Here is a 17,101-nt window from a genome sequence, read left to right as displayed (position 1 = left end):
CAGCCCATGAGTTAGCCCTGGCCACCTTCTCCTCTGCCTTGTGGTAGGGTACTGATTTCTCCCTTTTCTTAAAACATGTTTCTCACAAAACCATTTTCCTCTTCATCCATCATGTATTGCCCTGTATCAGCCATTGAAGTCTTCCTTGAAATCCAAGAGCAGGTTAAGGTCCTGTGTTACTATTTCCTATTCTACTTTTTATCTCTGTTTATGAAATATTCATGACACTTTGAAATCACTTATTCAGTACCTAATCTCCCCCTACAAAACTGTAAGCTAGGTCCAGTTCTATCTTATCTTTTTTCTATCTCAGCACATAGTAGGAACTTCAAAAACATGTGCTGAATGAATAAAAGCAAGAGAAACAAAATGTCATTTTCCTTGCTCATGCCAGGGCTTGTGTAGTTCATTGAGTTCAACACATTTGCCCCTGTGAGATGGCTCCTGTGTGTACATGTGTGTACATTACTTCCAGGGTCGCCAAACTCTCTCTGCAGGTTCCTTTTTGTTTCTGCTATTTTTACCCCAAACACTAGTGCACACTGAGGATTGTTCTTTCACTTTTCAAAACCTGCAGAATTGAGAATTGAGAATTTGTGCACATGAAACTATATAACATCTCTACCCATTAATAATAGCAATTTTCACATTACTGTCTTTCTGGAAAACTGCTTCCTAGGAAAATAGATTTTGCTGTAAGGTCCATAAGGTCATGGCCATGTAAAGACCATGAGATCTTTGAGATTACAGACATAGGGAACATTTGAAATCCATTAATATTTTTTCCTTTAAATGCCCATATGCTTTCAATCCAGAATCATTTCTATGCCCCAGAGGTATTTTAGAGCTATAATATGCATGGGTGTTTGGTGTGCCAACAAGTATGGCAGCTGCCCTCAGGGACACTCAGGAAATGAGGCCTCTGAGATCTGGTGAGTCATCAGATGGCGGGGGCAGGGTTTTGGAGGAGTCAGGTTTTGTGTATCAGCAAGCAAAGTGTGTTCACTGCCTTGATACTGGCTCCCCAAGTCTCTATTTGGCTCCTAGGGACGTCTTGACCTGGACTGTCCTTCGTGAGCCTCTACTATGCATCCTTTAAGATGCAGCCCAGCCTGATGGGATCTCCTCCAGCAAGCCTTCCCCAGCCCACCTTCCTTCAGGTTAGTTTCCCTTACTCAGTTTCCTCAACACTAAGTGGATTTCTTTCAGTACACTTATGAGACTACATTATAACCTATCTGGGCCTGTCTCACACTTTCATTGAAATATAGGATGTATTTATATTTCTAACCAGCATCTGACATAGTATTTGGCACATAACAGGCTTCTAGGTGGAAAGAATAAATAATGGTCCTGCCACATTTACCTCTCATGTAAGAAATTGCCAGCAGTGAGGCAGAGCTGTGGTTAAGGAGAGAACTATGCTCTGCAGGGTTATTCCTCATCAAATGTGCTAGCTCTGAATGGAGAAACCTTTGTGGACAGTCTGCCTGCATTCTTGCCCCTTAAGCTTGGGTTAGAGAGACCGAATCTGGAAGTCTAAGGGTTGCTAATGCAGAAAGAGCTGACAGATGATATGCAGAAAGCAAGTTTTCAGGACGAACTTGGAGATTTCTGACCTAAACCAGCTCTGCCCCTGTAGCTATTGAGGCTCACAGAGAAACCAAGCACCCATGTCACAACTCCCATGCTGAAAGGGAAACACAGTGGTAACAAAAGCAGATGCCTGGACAGCTGGGAAAGAGGAAACACGTGTGAAGAAGAACTTAATAGAGATAGAACCACCCCAGATAGCTGGAGCAAAAGGCTGTGCCTACATTCAAGAGAATTTGAGCAATTTCTACCAGTCATCATGTACCTGCAGCTTCTCCTGAAGGCAAGAGGATGGTCCCTCCTGAAGCAGTTCTTTGTTTGCTCAATGGAAAAAGCTGGAGATATTTTGTCACCCAGAATATTGTCCTTAGGTTAAAAAAAAAATCACCTAGGGCTGGGGATTTAGCTCCGTGGTTCCGGCACCTGCCTCGCAAGTGCAAGGTCCTGAGTTCAATCTCTGGTACCAAAACAAACAAACAAAAAACCACCTAAAACCACCTTGTTCAGTTGGGAAGACAGCAGTGTGGAATATCTGCTAGGAAATAAACTACAGGGGTGACTAACTGTGTGTCAAATATAGAGCCAAAGAAAAAATGAAATACATGCTAGTGAAAGGATCCAAACTTTGGTGAATTTTAAAGTTTCCAGAATGTCCTCTTCCATAAGAAGCATAACATTTTGAAAGTGTACCATATTGCCAAAAAAGTATTAAATACAGGCAGTCCACAACTTATGAACAGGTTGAATTTCAGAAGTTTGTTTTCGAGGCAATCGTGTAGGAATTTGGAATGCGCCTTTCCCACTGAGATTGGAACATACGTGGCGCAGTCAGCTTCCTGAGTCAAATTAACCCATAATGCGCAGTGTTGTGTGACTGGCGGGCTAGGAGCTGACCTGTGCAGAACAGTGCTACTGTGGGACATGTGGGGGGGCTTCTGCCCAGGTGCTCAGTTTCTCCTGCTGAAAATGGAGTGGGAGGCATGACAGAACTTCTCCCACTCCCTGGGGCCCACCCACTGCGCTTCAGCTAGGCTATCATGGAGGCAGTGCTTCAAGATTTGGGTCATTGTTAGCAGTTTCTGGGTGCTTGTGATGCATATGAGTCATTTGGAGGCTATGTTAAGGTGAACTATGGAGGGTCTCCTCCCTCTGGTAATCCCTCTGCTGCATAATTCTGAGACTATAATGTGTCTCTGTGTCTTTCATGGCTGGACAATCACCAGTTTCCCAGATGTACACCATACATATGCTACAGATATTTTGCTGCCATTCCTATAAATCTGGTCAAACAATACTGGCAATAGTGCTAGGGTACTTCTTCCCTTTTTTTCCTTAATTGTGCTCAGTTTACTGTGAAGAGGGGTCTCTTTCTAGGGCCAACAATGAGGTGAGAGGAGAAGGAAAAGCTATCATTCCAAATAAAAGAGAACTTCAAATCCTTTCTGCCAGAAGAACAGAGGAATTATAAAGCCAGCTCTCTGAACGGAGGTTTGTTTAGAAGATACCAGGAACTGACCTCCCCAAAGACGTCAAATCAAGACAAAACAAAACAGATAACCAAGGAGAATAAGAATCCAGAATTGGTAGTGTACCTTTAGTTAGTAGGAGGTTTAGGCCAATAATTTTAAATGCATACCACAGGCGCATAAAAAATATGTAAACCAGGCAGGACTCCAGCCATTTTATTCTAAGGTGCTTTCCAGCTATTATTTTCTTTCCTTCACACATCCAGATCCATAGAAATGGTTGAAAGAGGCTGCATGTCGCTCAGTAACTCTTTGGGAATCTGCTGCTGCCCAAGCACTGGTGCATGGGAGGCTTCAAATACCGGTGAGCTGCAAGCACACCAGCTGTTTCCTAGCTAGCCCTGCTACAAAGCGCATGAGGTTATTAAGAACCATCCGCTGCTTTGTACTGCTATTCTAGGAGAAGAAACACTCCTGAAACAGCTGAGAAGTCTTCATGGAGCAAGAGGCAGGAACATTCCTGCCCCAGACATCGCCTTTTGGTCAGAAGTTCCCGCTACTCCTTGCCAGTGGTCTTTCCGAGTTTTAAGGTTGTAAGCAGCTGCCCATGAAACATAAACCTGAGCAAATGCACACAGAGTTTAATGGACCCAAACAAAAACTTACCAAATTTAAAAACAGATGTACTTATGAATGTTAGAATGGTGTGGGCCCAAAGATAACTACCTGATGGTTTTCTCCCCATTGCCCCACTCCTGGGTTGGTTTAGTTGGACATCAAAGGTATTAAGACTCATTGCCAGCCTTTTGTCTGGTAAGAACTCAATCAGAATGAAAAAGGCATTCTGGACAATAGTTTAAAAAATTGTACATTCAGTGAATAAAAACCAATATTGAGGAAGAAGAAAGAAGAAGACACAGGTTGGGAAATTAAAATTATAAAAACTATTTCTGAAATCTTCTAGAAAGTAAGATGTATAACAAAAACAGGAGGCTCTTCAGGGGCTCCTCTGACCCCACGACTAAGGAGTTGCTGGTAATCAACATTCTTTTTTTTTTTTTAAATGTATTAAATTCTTTTATTGGTACATTGTAGGTATACAACACAATTAATTTTCTCATTGGGAACTGTACCTTTACATAATGCGTCTTGGTTCTTATTTTTTCCCCATTCCTAGCCCTCCCTTCACCCCCTCCACCCTTCCCTATTTACAAAGACTTTATTTTCATTTTTTCCATTTCTCAGCATTTTTCCTTTCCCTTCTTTCCTTTCCCCTGCCCCTCCCATTACCCCTACCCCTTTGGACCTTTTCTTCCTATTTTACATTATCGATTATTCATTCTAATCATTGGTACATTTTAGGTATACAATATAATGACATTCATCATTGAAAATTTGCACCTTTACATAGTCTCTCTTGGTTCTTATTTTTCACCCTTGCCCAGCCCTCCCTTCAATCCCTCCAGTCCTCCCTATTTACGAAGATTTTGTTCCTATTTTTCCATTTTCTCATATTAATCCCATTCCCTTCTGTCCTTTCCCATAGCCCTCCTACTTCCTTCCCCTTTGCCCCTTTTCTTCCTATTTCACATTACCTATTATACATTTAGTCCTTATTTACACTTTCAGTTTCTCACACCAGAGAAACTACTCGGTATTTACACATGTGTGTCATATTTATTTCACTTAAAAGAGTATCACCTCAATGTGCATCCACTTAGCTATAAATCTCTCTGATTTCTCATTTTTTATGGCTGAGTACTACTCCATTTTATTAAAAAACCACATTTTCTTTATCCAGTCTCCAGTTGATGGTCATTTGGGCTGTTTCCAAGTTTTAGCTATTACAAACTGTGCTGCTATGAACATGGGCACATATATATCACTGTGGTATGATTCTTTTAATTCTTTGGGGAAGATCTCCAGCAGTGGAATAGTGGGGTCTAAATGGGACTTCCAGTCCTAGTTCTTTGAGGTATCTACATACTGATTTCCACAGTGCTTGCACCAGTCTACACTCCCACCAGCAGTGGAGCAGGGTTCCTCTTTCCCCACAGCCCCGCCAGCATTTGTTATTGGTTGATTTCATGATAGCAGCCATTCTTTCTGGAGTGAGGTGGAATCTCAGCATTGTTTTCATTTGCATCTCTCGAATGACCAGTGATGTTGAACATTTTTTCATGTATTTATTTGCTATTTCTACTTCTTTGTCTGAGAAATGTCTGTTCATTTCAGATGCCCATTTTTGGATTGGGTCTTTCAATTTGGGAGGTCTGATCTTTTTAAATTCTTTATAGCTTCGAGATAGTAGAGCTTTGTCTGAGGAAGAGCAGGTGAAGATTTTTTCCCACATTGTGGGTTGTCTCTTCACACTGCTGGTGGTTTCTCTTGCTGTGCAGAAGCCTTTTAATAAGAAGAGATCCCATTTGCTGATTGTTTGTGCTAGTCCACGGGGAACTGAGGTTTTGTTCATAAAATCTTTTCCTACACCAATGTCTTCAAGGGTTCTACCTAACCTCTGTTCCAACTGGTTCAGAGTTTCTATTTTAATATTTAGATCTTTAATCCATTTTGGTAATCAACATTCTTGTTCCTGCAACATATAACAGACTGAACTAGGAACTGCTGGATATTAAAGACCTTCAGGGGCTGGCACCACTACCTGCCTCACAAGTGCAAGGTCCTGAGCTCAATCCCCGGTACCAAAAAAAGGGGGGCCGGTAATAAGCCGAGGACTGCACCCACTCCTTTGTTGGGGAAATCATCTCTTCATGTGCTTTGGTTACAAGAGAGCAGGAGATCAAAGTGTGTGTACATAACATGAAAAATCATGTTCACTATAACTATTGTTTTCATAACACAACTTTTAAAAATTAAAATAATATAAACTACAGAAAATAATGCTCAGAAATATTTCCCTGCCTGATAGGGATATGCAGGATAGGAGTCTTTTGGAAGAAGGCAGGATGCCATTCTTTGTGCAGGCTGGGTGCAGATGGGCAAGTTAAGCTGGGAGTAGGAGAAATCAGCATGGATCGCCTTTCCTTCCTGGAATGCCAGCTCCATTGCAGCAGCGACTATTTGTTTCAGTCACTGCTTTACTGCAAGCACCTACAATAAATTTTCCCACATAGTGGGTAGCCAATAAATATTTTCCAAATTAAGAGGTTCATCAGGGTTTTGAGAGAAGTCCTATGAAGGGTAGAAGAATTGTTATCACCCTGCTATCCTTGGTTCACCTGCTGAATAGCCAGAGGTAGCAGACAGGAATCCCGAAGAATTATTACAGAGGCCTCTTCTAACTTAGAATTGTTAGACTGCTTTGTGGGTCTAAGAGTGAGGAGCTTCAGGGAGGATGTGTGCAGGGGCATTTTGTGCTCCACATGGCTTCACTTGGAGTTGGAGCCATACCCCTGAACAGTAGTTATTTAAAGATCAGGTACATGGTGTTCTTTATCCCAGTTTCTGGGAAGAATTTTTTAGTAGCTCCAAGCAAGCAGGGGGACATGAAATTTCTGTCTGCTTATATCTAATTAACGTTCAGTGAGTCTCTGGCTATTTAAAATAGGGAAATAATGCATATTTATTCACACATGCTTTGATCTGTGGATAAAAATGCTATATTACTACCAACCACAATGAATGCACATACTTTAAATATAATTATCAATTACCAGCTACCACCTGTTGAGATAAGTAACTACAGTGCCTTTAAACACCATCCTTCCAAATTTTAGAATTGGAAACATTCTTCAATGTTATATACACTATATTCCACCAATTCATTAAGGAAATTCTTTGTTACTCTTCTTATGACTTATGTTAGCAAGAGAAATAGAAATTGAGCTGTATGAATCACTAAAATGCCTGAGGATCTATAGTTGGGATCTGATCTTACAAAGTCATCTTTCAAATCCTTTTAAGATGCATTTAATGGTGTATACACATACATAGTCTGAGGTCATGTTGCTGCATTTTAAAAACAAAGATTTGCCCTCTTGGCAAATCAAATATTAAATGGTTAAAATGCATAAAAAGTCAGCTGTATTTTTATAAATACAAAGCCCCTTGTGCAAATCAGTTCATAAACCATGCATTAAATAGAAGGTATTATGTTACTCTTTCCCCACTCGGGACCATAGATTGCAGCTAAAACTGTAAAACTCTGCTTATAGATGGGCAATTATTATAGGGTTTTTATTCTTCAGACGCTATTAACATTTTTATAGCATAAGCAAAGTTATTACAAACAACCTCTAAAATATGAAGAATGATTTTCCTGAAACTCCTCCTAAATCCTCACTTCAACATAGGGCAGTGTATTTGTTTACTGAAAAGAGAAAAAAAGAGGAGTAAGTAGGTTAAAGCTGAAATAAAAGTGCTGCTCCTGTAGTCAAGGAAGTTTAAATGAAACTCCATCAAGCCCTTCAATACAGCATTCTTTCTGACAAGGAAACAATATAAGGAAAATATATTTGGGTGTTTAAGTCATCATTGTTACTATTTAAAAACGTATTTATACAATCCAAACATACGTCCAAGCTAAGTAGAAGCTCGGAGCCTCAGTATCATCCACCAGCCCAATCATAGAGCAGCTTGGCAGTGACCTCTGACATATGCCCTATTCACAATGGGACTCCACAAAACTTCAGGCTTCTGGACTACAAAGGGAAAGATACTAGGGCCTTTGTGCTGAAGTCCAAAATGGCGTTTTATACAAATCTTTTAGTCACAATGCAAAAATTTATGATTTTATAGAATAAAACAAGATAGAAATCTTACTACAATACCAGCAGTGAAGGATGAATTTCTGAAATCAGCTCCTGTCCCTCAAAAGCTTGATAGTTCATCTTAAAAAATATCTGTGAGTGTAAAAATACATTCTCTAAGCGTTCCTAATGAATGTTCTTGTCGCTATGTTGTCACAAAGTGAAGTGACACCTGATAACTAGATAATTTATCTATGTAAGACCCCAATTAGCAGTGACAAGGCTGACTTCATCTCTCTTTGAACTGTTAGGCCCCGGCATATAGTTTGAAGAGGCACCAGGAGAGAAATCAATAGGGTGGGATGTGAAAAGGAATATCTATTCTTAAAGAGTGAGTTGTCTAATTTCCAACATGTAACCTCTAAGTCACAAATTTTAGAACTATATATATATACATATATACACATATATACACATAAGTTTAATTATACATATTTAAGTTTTACAACATTTTATATATATCACAAAACAGTTACTGTTGTGAAGCTAGTTAACATATATATCATCTCATATAGTTACCCCCATTTTTGTGGCAAGAATAGCTAAAATATCATTTAGCAAAAATCCTGAAAATAATGCAATATTAAGTACAGTCCTTATGTTGTACGTTAGATCTCTAGACTTCCTCATGCTGCACATCTGCTACTTTGTATCCTTTGACCCGCATCACCTTATTGCCTACTCTAACCTGTGGTGACCACTTTTTTTTGTACCGGAGATCGAACTCAGGACCTTGTGCTTGCGAGGCAGGCAGTGGAACCACTGAGCTAAATCCCTAGCTGGTGACTACTATTTTATTCTCTATCTCTGTATATTTGATTTTTCATTTTTAAAGATTCCACATATAAATGAGACCATGCAAAACATCAAGTACACTTTCATTTTATTTGTAAGAAAACTTAAGTGTAATGATAAGAAGTGATTTCTCAAATTTTGCGGGGGGGCATCTTTCTTCCACCCTATCCATACTTACAGAGTACTAGATATTCACTTTACTCTTAATATGCTTTCCTTTAAAGAAAATTTCAAAGGCACTGAACCTTAAGACTAATGTAACAAGAAAAAAAAAGAGATTTAAAAGTGCTGAAAAGGGATTTTCTATTTGGACAGAAGTAGTTTGGATGCGTGACTATTTTCTTTTTTGCCCTGAAGCCATGAAAAAGGAATATTTTGAAAGGAAAACAAAATTGAAAAAAAAAAACCCTACAGATATACACAAAATAATATTAGATTGAATTTAAGCTTTTTAAGAACTAGTTTCATGGAAACCATTGCTTGTCACTGCAGTGCTCCCTGATACCTAATGTTCAGGAAAGATCACAGTTTTAACCAAGAGGCGAGAGATGGCCCAGCACAGACTCTGACCAATAAGCAGGCAACTGTTAAGATCACAAAAGGATTGAGGCCTTGAAAGCCCAAGTGTTGGGACCCTATGGTCATGTGACTTTGAGAGAGCCCCAAGGGTACCAGGACGATACAGATCTACGCTTGAAGAATGGGAAAGAGTTGCTCTGAGAAACCAATGGGGAAAACAGGCAGAGAGGATTATATCGTCCCCTCTTTGGGATTTAGAGAGGAAAGAAAGCGCTTCAAATACCAAGTGTGAAATTTTACAGAAAAGTCATTACACCTTTGTTCCATGGAAAGAGGTATCTACCACTTGAGCTGTCCTAGGCAATAACTGAATTTACAAATTCAAATAGATAATGGTTGATGGAAGATAAAAGAATGGCAGCAGCAGGAGTTATAGCAGAGAGGATTGGATAAGACAGAAAGCTTTAAACAGCCATTAAGGAACTGCGGGGAGATTCTGGGCGTCTTGGAGCTATGACACTTTTGGAAAGATGCATTATGATGAAGACCATTCCCAGTTACCAAAGAGCAAGGTATCTTGGAACCAATGTAGAGAAAGGCCTTCTCAACAATACAGGTTGGAGATTCAGTCTGCTCATCCTTTAGTCACCAAGTAGTGCTTGATTTCCACTGCTGCATGGTATAGAATGCAGTTACACACACACGCACGCGCGCGCACACACCCACTCATAATCAGCTTGATTCCAGTTTATTTTGTGTTATTTTAGTTTTTCTCAATTAATATCTTTGTTCTTGATGTACTGAGTTAAAGAAGCCTATTTGGGCATTGTTGAAATAGAAACTCATTAAATTCCTTAGTCATCTTTCTTGTACAATTTTGGTGCCTAGATTGAGGCAATCAAGAATAAATACATCCCTTGCCCTTGAATTCATGTCTCCTTCGAGGGCTGGCTCCACATGTGTTATTTTCTCTTTAGCAAAATCTCCTAGGAATCTAGCCTTTCTCCCCCATCCTTTAATGGTCTGCCACTTTCTCTACTTTTTCAGTTTTCTTTCTTTATTGCTCAGCCTGACAATAGAGTAGGACATCCTACCCAGCTTTTCCGTTTTTGTTGTCCTCTCTGAAAATATACACACAGGCTTTCTGCATTGAAGGATCATACTCTGTAATAAAGAAATAGACGGAATTTAAAAATCCACAAACAAGGGGAAGTTATACAGGTGCCAGCTATATTACAAAATACTCCGGGTAACTGTCCTTGATCTATATTTCTGATGGTTCTTTTCTTACAAGGTCTCTGTTAAATGATGCTTATTGTTGTGCTGAGCTGCTTAAGGCTGTGATGGTGGATTTAAAAACTGCCACTGCTGCTAGGTTGGATCAAATTTAGAAACGCTGTGTTCTAACCTATACTCCAAGCATAGCCAGCCCCCTTTTCAGACTCCCAGGTATCTTAGGTAAGAGAGCCATCTCTTCCCTGACCCTTACAGCTTTTTCCCTTTGGGCTGAAAGCAGTTCTTCATTGACTTTGGAGACATCTCCCATCTCCCTGGTTGGTCCTTTGAAGTCCCACAATTATCTGTGGCCCCTCTTTATCAAAGGAAGCTCTTTCCCCTCTAAGCACCCCAAAACTTCTCCCCTGGGCCTCAGGTCATTTTGTGTTACTCTCCAGTTGTCTGCTTCACTCTTCACTTACTTCACCGTATTCCTGGCTTTGGAGGTCCTAACCATTCCATTCTGCCTTTGGAGGGCCTAACCTGACAGAAAACTTACCTTTGAAAAGATCAAGTACTAGTTACCATTTATACCAGGGCATGATCCACTGGTTGGGGAAGCTTGGCTGTTTTGCCTGTGGTCCTCTGTAAATAACAAAAATCACTCAATTTCAAAAGCAAAACCTCCAAAGGCCCCAAAAGCTCGTACCTCCAACTAACATTCTCATATCTACTGACAAGGCTCCATCTCACCTCCCTAGCACATTTTTCATTTCCATGTTTAGAATCCCCTATCTCCATTATGAATCCCTCTATGATCCTTTCTCATGGCCCACTGTAAAACTTATAAATTCTGTGAACAAAAGCATTCAAAATTGCTGTTGGGTGCTCAGTATACAAGCATGTTTTACCAGGCACCAAGCTACATGCTTTTCAAAGCTTGTTTGATTTAATACACAAAACAAACCTCTAAGTTTGGTATTTAGACCCCCATCTTCATACGGAGGAAGTCAGGATAGATGGGTAAAATAACTTGAGCACAGTCTCAAAACAAAGGACATCTGGCTGCAAATCTGATGTTCTTAACCTGCGTGCTCCACCACCATAATGCATAAATCCACACCCCCAGCATAACGTGGGTTATTATGAGGGGCACCCTCAGCTTCTGACCATCTTCTCCCTGACTCACCTGGGGCCAGGAAGTGGTTTGTTACAGAACAAAACAATTTAAATATATTTTAAATAAAATACTGCTAACACTTAAAAAATAATGCTGTGAAAATAATGTACAGTTTTTGTATTTGAAAGTAGATTATTTTACTGGGAGGACTACCTTTGATTGAATCTGCTAGGCTACAAGGTACACAAACAACTGTTACACAATTCATGCCAGAAAGAGAACATTCTCCCATTTGCAAATTCCAGACAATATATAGGGCCTGGATATTCTCCCCGGTAAAGCGAGCAAAGCCAGGACTTCCTTTTCCATATGTTGTCTAATTTTGCTGCTTTTATTCTTATTCGGGAGAATATTCAGCAAGAAAAGGAACGGATATACTAATTAAAGGATGTCATATGCCTACCAGAAATAAAAATTGTGAGTAGTTTGCTTCATATTTCAATTAAAATATTAAAGAAATTTATTCAAAGATACTTCAAATCTTTTAGAAAGCAGCTTGATTTATGACTTGATAATATATATTATGGAGTACATAAAATAAGTCATGCTATAATCATTTTTCAGAAATTCTCTCAAGTTTTGGATTTGAAAAGGGGATAATCTTGGAAGGACATTTTAACCATCTTTCTTCCATTGCCTCCAATCAAGTACAGTCACAACAGATCACTTTAATTGGATTGAAACTATCTATTGGACATTCCACTGCTTGCATTAACACACTGAGGGCAATCCCTAACCACCAAATGGTATATATAAGTACTAATAATTTACCTGTCAATTCAATTCCTTCTTTTTATTTATTTATCTCCATTTATGCCCATGTTCTATGCTTACATTCACACACACACACACAAACACATGCTCAAAAGTACAGAGAGACAGGGAAAAGGGCCACTATGACAATCTATTCATGGTACTTAATGCCTCTGAGCTTCAGTTTTCTCATTTATTGTAAGAGAGACAATATTTGCTGTTTTCTTTAAAGGCCTTTTTGCTTTTAGAAGCAAATGAAATCTTATCAGATGTGTTAGAGTATGTTGTAAAGAGTAGGCTGCAAGCATGTAATAAGACATATGCATTTATTATTATTACCACCAACTGATTTCACCACAGTTGTCTATACCAGCAAAGGCCAAATGGCTCTCATCACCTTTTGCAATTGGTAGACACCCCCTAAAGTCATTAGCAGTGCTACATGATTAAAAAAATCGGAAACCTTCTTGTTTTATTCTAAATCTACTTCTGACTTGATATTCTAAATCTACTTCTGACTTTTCTTTCCTGCATTATTTTTCTCCTACTCAACTCAACCTTGTGGCGAAAATTCATGATTCACTGCAGCAGATAAGATGGAACTATATACTAACAGGAAAGAGGGGATTAACACTGATAGACCAGGCAAGGAAGGTATTAGTCTCTCATATCATTTTCGCTACCATCCTCTCTCATAGGTTTTCTCTCTCCCTCCCTCCCCCTCCCCCCTCCCCCTCCCTCTCCCCCTCCCCCCTCCTCCCCTTTTCATTGGCAAAGTGCACACTGAATGGAAAGCCTGCTTCCTGTCTGTGCCCACCATGCTGTTTTGGACAAAGCAGCGAAGTGACACCCAGAAAAGTAAGAGCTGACCGACCCTCTCCAAAGAACGGCTGGTCCAGAGCGCCACCTGCGGTGGGCTTGTGCCACTGCAGAACCAAAGGGAGCAGCTCCTTCACTGGGCCCCACAGCAAAACCAAGCTCGTGTTTCCCTGCAGAAACTTTCACCAGAGTACACACAGAATTGTGGAAGGCCCTCTTCTCAATTAAAATTAAAATGTCTTAAAAAATTTAAATAGCTAGAAGCTGGATGGGAAAAATTAGAAAGTCGTTTCTTGATAAATATAAAATATTCAACCTGCCCCTGAAAATAAAACTTTATCACGATGTTGTGATTTGTTATTTTATTTTTAAAGAAAACAAATGAAACAAGGGAACCCTTTGGGAACATTGGAACAATCTTTGGAACAATGAAATACTAACCAAGGTGTAATCCTTTACTCTGTGTTCATGATGTGTATAAACACAGTTCTCTTCATATTTTCAAACAGGTAAGACCAGGAAAAGGAATTTTGTTGTTGGTTTAGAATGTGGGGAGGAAGGAGTTAAGGGAGATTAGTTGATAGCATGTGTGCAGATAACTTTCTACATTTCAATGAGTTTTAAAGACCTCCATGCTTCAGTGACTATTGTTAAAAACATACTGAATTGGTTATGACAACCTGTGGGTTAGTTTACACCACAGTCTAAAAATTGGGAAATTCAGTTTAGAAATTTGATCAATATTCATGCCATCTCACATCATAATTCAATTGGCAAAAATGCAGTAGAAAACTCCCCAGGGCAATCCTGAAGAACAACTTACATTCTGGTGGTTTAACATGTGTAAACCTCCTGCCTGCAATCAGTGATGGGGGCTGATGGAAGCCTTGAACTTTAATGAGGCCTTCCAGGTGATTTGATTGAGGGGTTAACTGTGGTAGAAGAGAAATGATCAAATTAAAATGAATATGCCAAGGCAAAAACTAAAGATGCTTTTTTTTAAACTCTCCATGAGAACTCTCCCCAAAAAAGCATAGAGAACTGTCAAAATAGGATCTTGCTTAAAATGCAAAAGGTATTTTCAAAGAGAGGATGACATTTGCATACAATATGTGCTGAAGACTGATGAAATGCTGAAAATGTCTTACTTGTAGAATGAGTCTAATATGACATCAAATGCCAGACTTTTTTTTAAAAAGGATTTAAAATGTTAGATTGAAAAATATTTCTCAATGTCTTTCTCTAATAAAACATTCAAATATTAGCAAATACCTGAATTTTAAACTTACATATGCAATCACAACTTCTGAAAATGGATGGAGCATATACTGAATGGCAGTTCAATGAGTATTAATTATCCAAGGCTACATTTAAAAGATGGAAACTAGGGGCCGGGGATTTAGCTCAGTGGTTTCTCCTCCTGCTGTGCAAGCACAGGGACCTAAGTTTGATCCCTGGTACCAAAAATAAATAAATAAATAAAAGATGGAAACTAATATAGTTTCAAGTGTTAGGCTGCCAAGACCCTCAGGATTTTAATTCTGGTATTGGTATTTTTATTCTAACGTGCTCTCCCATGTGGCCTGCTATCACTTTGGGTTGTGGCCATTTTATATCAATTCCTAGATTATCTCTTCATTTTGGGATGGCAGCACAATACTAATGCCACTTTTCTAAAGTTCAACTTCAATAAAGTTTCTGGTCTTTACAAAATAAATGTCATACCAAATCCTTACAAAGATCAAATGTTCTAATGTTATTCACCTGATTCTCTGGACTTAAAGTGGCTTACTTTTATCAGGGAGACCTTACAAAGAAAATGAGTTGTTTATCAAATGTGAAAAAAGTATAATGTCCTTCCCCCCACCCCCGCTCTTATTTTGAGAAAATCAGCACAAGTAAAATCAAGAACTGTTAAAATTCCAACATTTCTCTGCAGCAGTGTAAGTGAAATTAAGCACACACAGAATAACCATCCCTTTCATAGAGAATTCTGAGTAATTTGATATATATATATAGATCCATCCTCATTATTTATGATTAAGTGAAGGAGTAAAACAAAACTCTATAAAGAGATACAGAGACACTCTATGAGACACTATCATTCTGCTAGAAAAAATCCATTCAGATGACTTTCCTCACCAACAAAGAGAAGTCTTTCTTAGTCTTTTTTTGCTGGGGCTTAAAACTTATTCTGAACAACACTTTTAATTAAGTAATAATAATAACTCAAGAAGAAAAAAATCTTCTTTATAAATCACCTTCATTTAGATAGATTGTTGTTTCATTTCACACCCTATTCATTTCCAGCAACTAAAGGAAAGCTAAAAAAGGAAAAAACTAGGGTCTCAGTAAACAGATAAATGCACACTGTACATGTGCCTGTTATTAGGTAAAATAAAATAGCATGTAATATAATCATAAAAACTTCTACTTTTACCTAGCTTTGGACTTGTAAGTAAATATTTCTACCTGTCAAGGGATCCCTGGCTAGCAGGGAGCATGAACCTCCTCCAGTGCAGCTCACCATCAATCTACAGTGAGGCAGGCTCCAGGGCGCTGCTCCCACATTTGGACACTGCTCAGACTGGCAGCTCACTGTGTGATTCCAGAAGAGATTGCAGGAAGAAGGGAAGGGTGAGGGAAAGATCTAGCTGTCAGGATCCTGCACAGTCCAGCACAGGAGAGCTGAAACCAGGCACACCCTTCTTTTTATTCTTTTTTCTTTTTTACAAGCCACAAAAATGTAAGATACTCCACAGGGCCACAGAACATGTTGTCTGAGCTCTTTTTTGCATTTAGTGTGGCCAAATTTAAAACTGAGCTGTGCAAAATATTTTCCAGGAAACTGAAAAGTCTAATACATACAGAACCATATGAAATAGTCTGAAGTATAAAAATCTTCACAAATGATATAAAAAAGATTACCCAAAACAGAGGTTTGTTTGTTTTTATCCTTTGGAGAGTGAGCAGACTTCATCATTAGAATGACTGACAGCAAAACTTGATAAATGTCAATTTGGATGAGTCTGCAATGTAAACTGAAACAATTATTATACACCATCGCTTGGATATTTTAATATTGAATTTTAAAGAAGGCCAGTCATATGTGTTTTCTTAGGTTGGGTTTTAACTGGTACCATTAGAATTAAACTTTCAGATTTAAACTCTTACTGTGTGATTTTGAACAAATGTATTTGTTCATAATTTTCAAATGAAAAGAAATGAATTTTCCTCACATTTTCAATTACTTATTTTCATCCAAAATACATCATAGTTGTATAAAAATGCCAGGCATTACATATGTGTGAACAAAATGAACTGTACAATAATCATTGGTCATCTTATTAACATCAATAGACTTTCACACTAATCAAAGCACTGGTATTATGAAATTTTCATGATTATTCTTCTTAGGAATTGATCTTTGCTAATACATTAAGCATTCCCTTTCAATTAAAAATTGAGAGTAAGAAATAGTAATATAGTGATCATTCTTTGTTAAAACTGTGTATATGAAATGGCCAATATTTGACAAATTTTGACCTATAAGAGTGGCAATCTCATACAGCTCAGTCTGATTCAGTAGAATGTTATGTATGAGACAGTAAAGATTGCGAGCTTTGAAGTTGTCTGCTGCATGCTTTAGGCAATGCATTTGTTCTAAGTCTCAATTTCTTTCTTTATAAAATAGGAGTAATAATAACTACTCATCAGGGTCATCAGGCAGTTTAAATGCAATACTCAGTAAATTTGCACAATGACTAACACCCAAGAAGTTATGAAATTACTATAAAAACTGGCAGAGCAATAGTAGCCCATGTAACACATTCAGGGATAATCACAGTTAAAATATATTAAAAAGATGTTTGCATTCATTAGAACAGCAAACACATTCTTTCTTCCACATGCCCAAGATTATAACCACAATGAGGCTGCTGCTTTTAGGATGGTATCTTCCTTCATCACTGCATGTTGGCAGGATGGAACAG

General features: G+C 38.7%; 1 protein-coding gene across 21 annotated transcripts in view; it reads right to left on the bottom strand.

Moving 5' to 3' along the window:
* The window catches only part of Tenm3 (teneurin transmembrane protein 3), a 2,554,979-nt gene that overhangs the window by 555,670 nt on the left and 1,982,208 nt on the right, over positions 1–17,101 (bottom strand). Inside the window, exon 1 of one of the 21 annotated variants that reach the window (XM_087217029.1) lies at positions 13,933–13,952. The exons of the other annotated variants lie outside the window; for them this stretch is intronic. The gene's annotated coding sequence lies outside the window, so the exon portion shown is untranslated. Of the gene's footprint in view, positions 1–13,932; positions 13,953–17,101 lie in introns of those variants that run through there. 21 annotated transcript variants of the gene reach the window in all.

The sequence above is a fragment of the Heterocephalus glaber genome, unplaced genomic scaffold, assembly GCF_053883595.1.
Source record: "Heterocephalus glaber isolate CG9 unplaced genomic scaffold, H.glaber_assembly_v1.0 deba00001461, whole genome shotgun sequence".
NCBI classification, from domain to species: domain Eukaryota; kingdom Metazoa; phylum Chordata; class Mammalia; order Rodentia; family Bathyergidae; genus Heterocephalus; species Heterocephalus glaber.
This window is presented reverse-complemented; position numbering and strand designations above follow the sequence as displayed.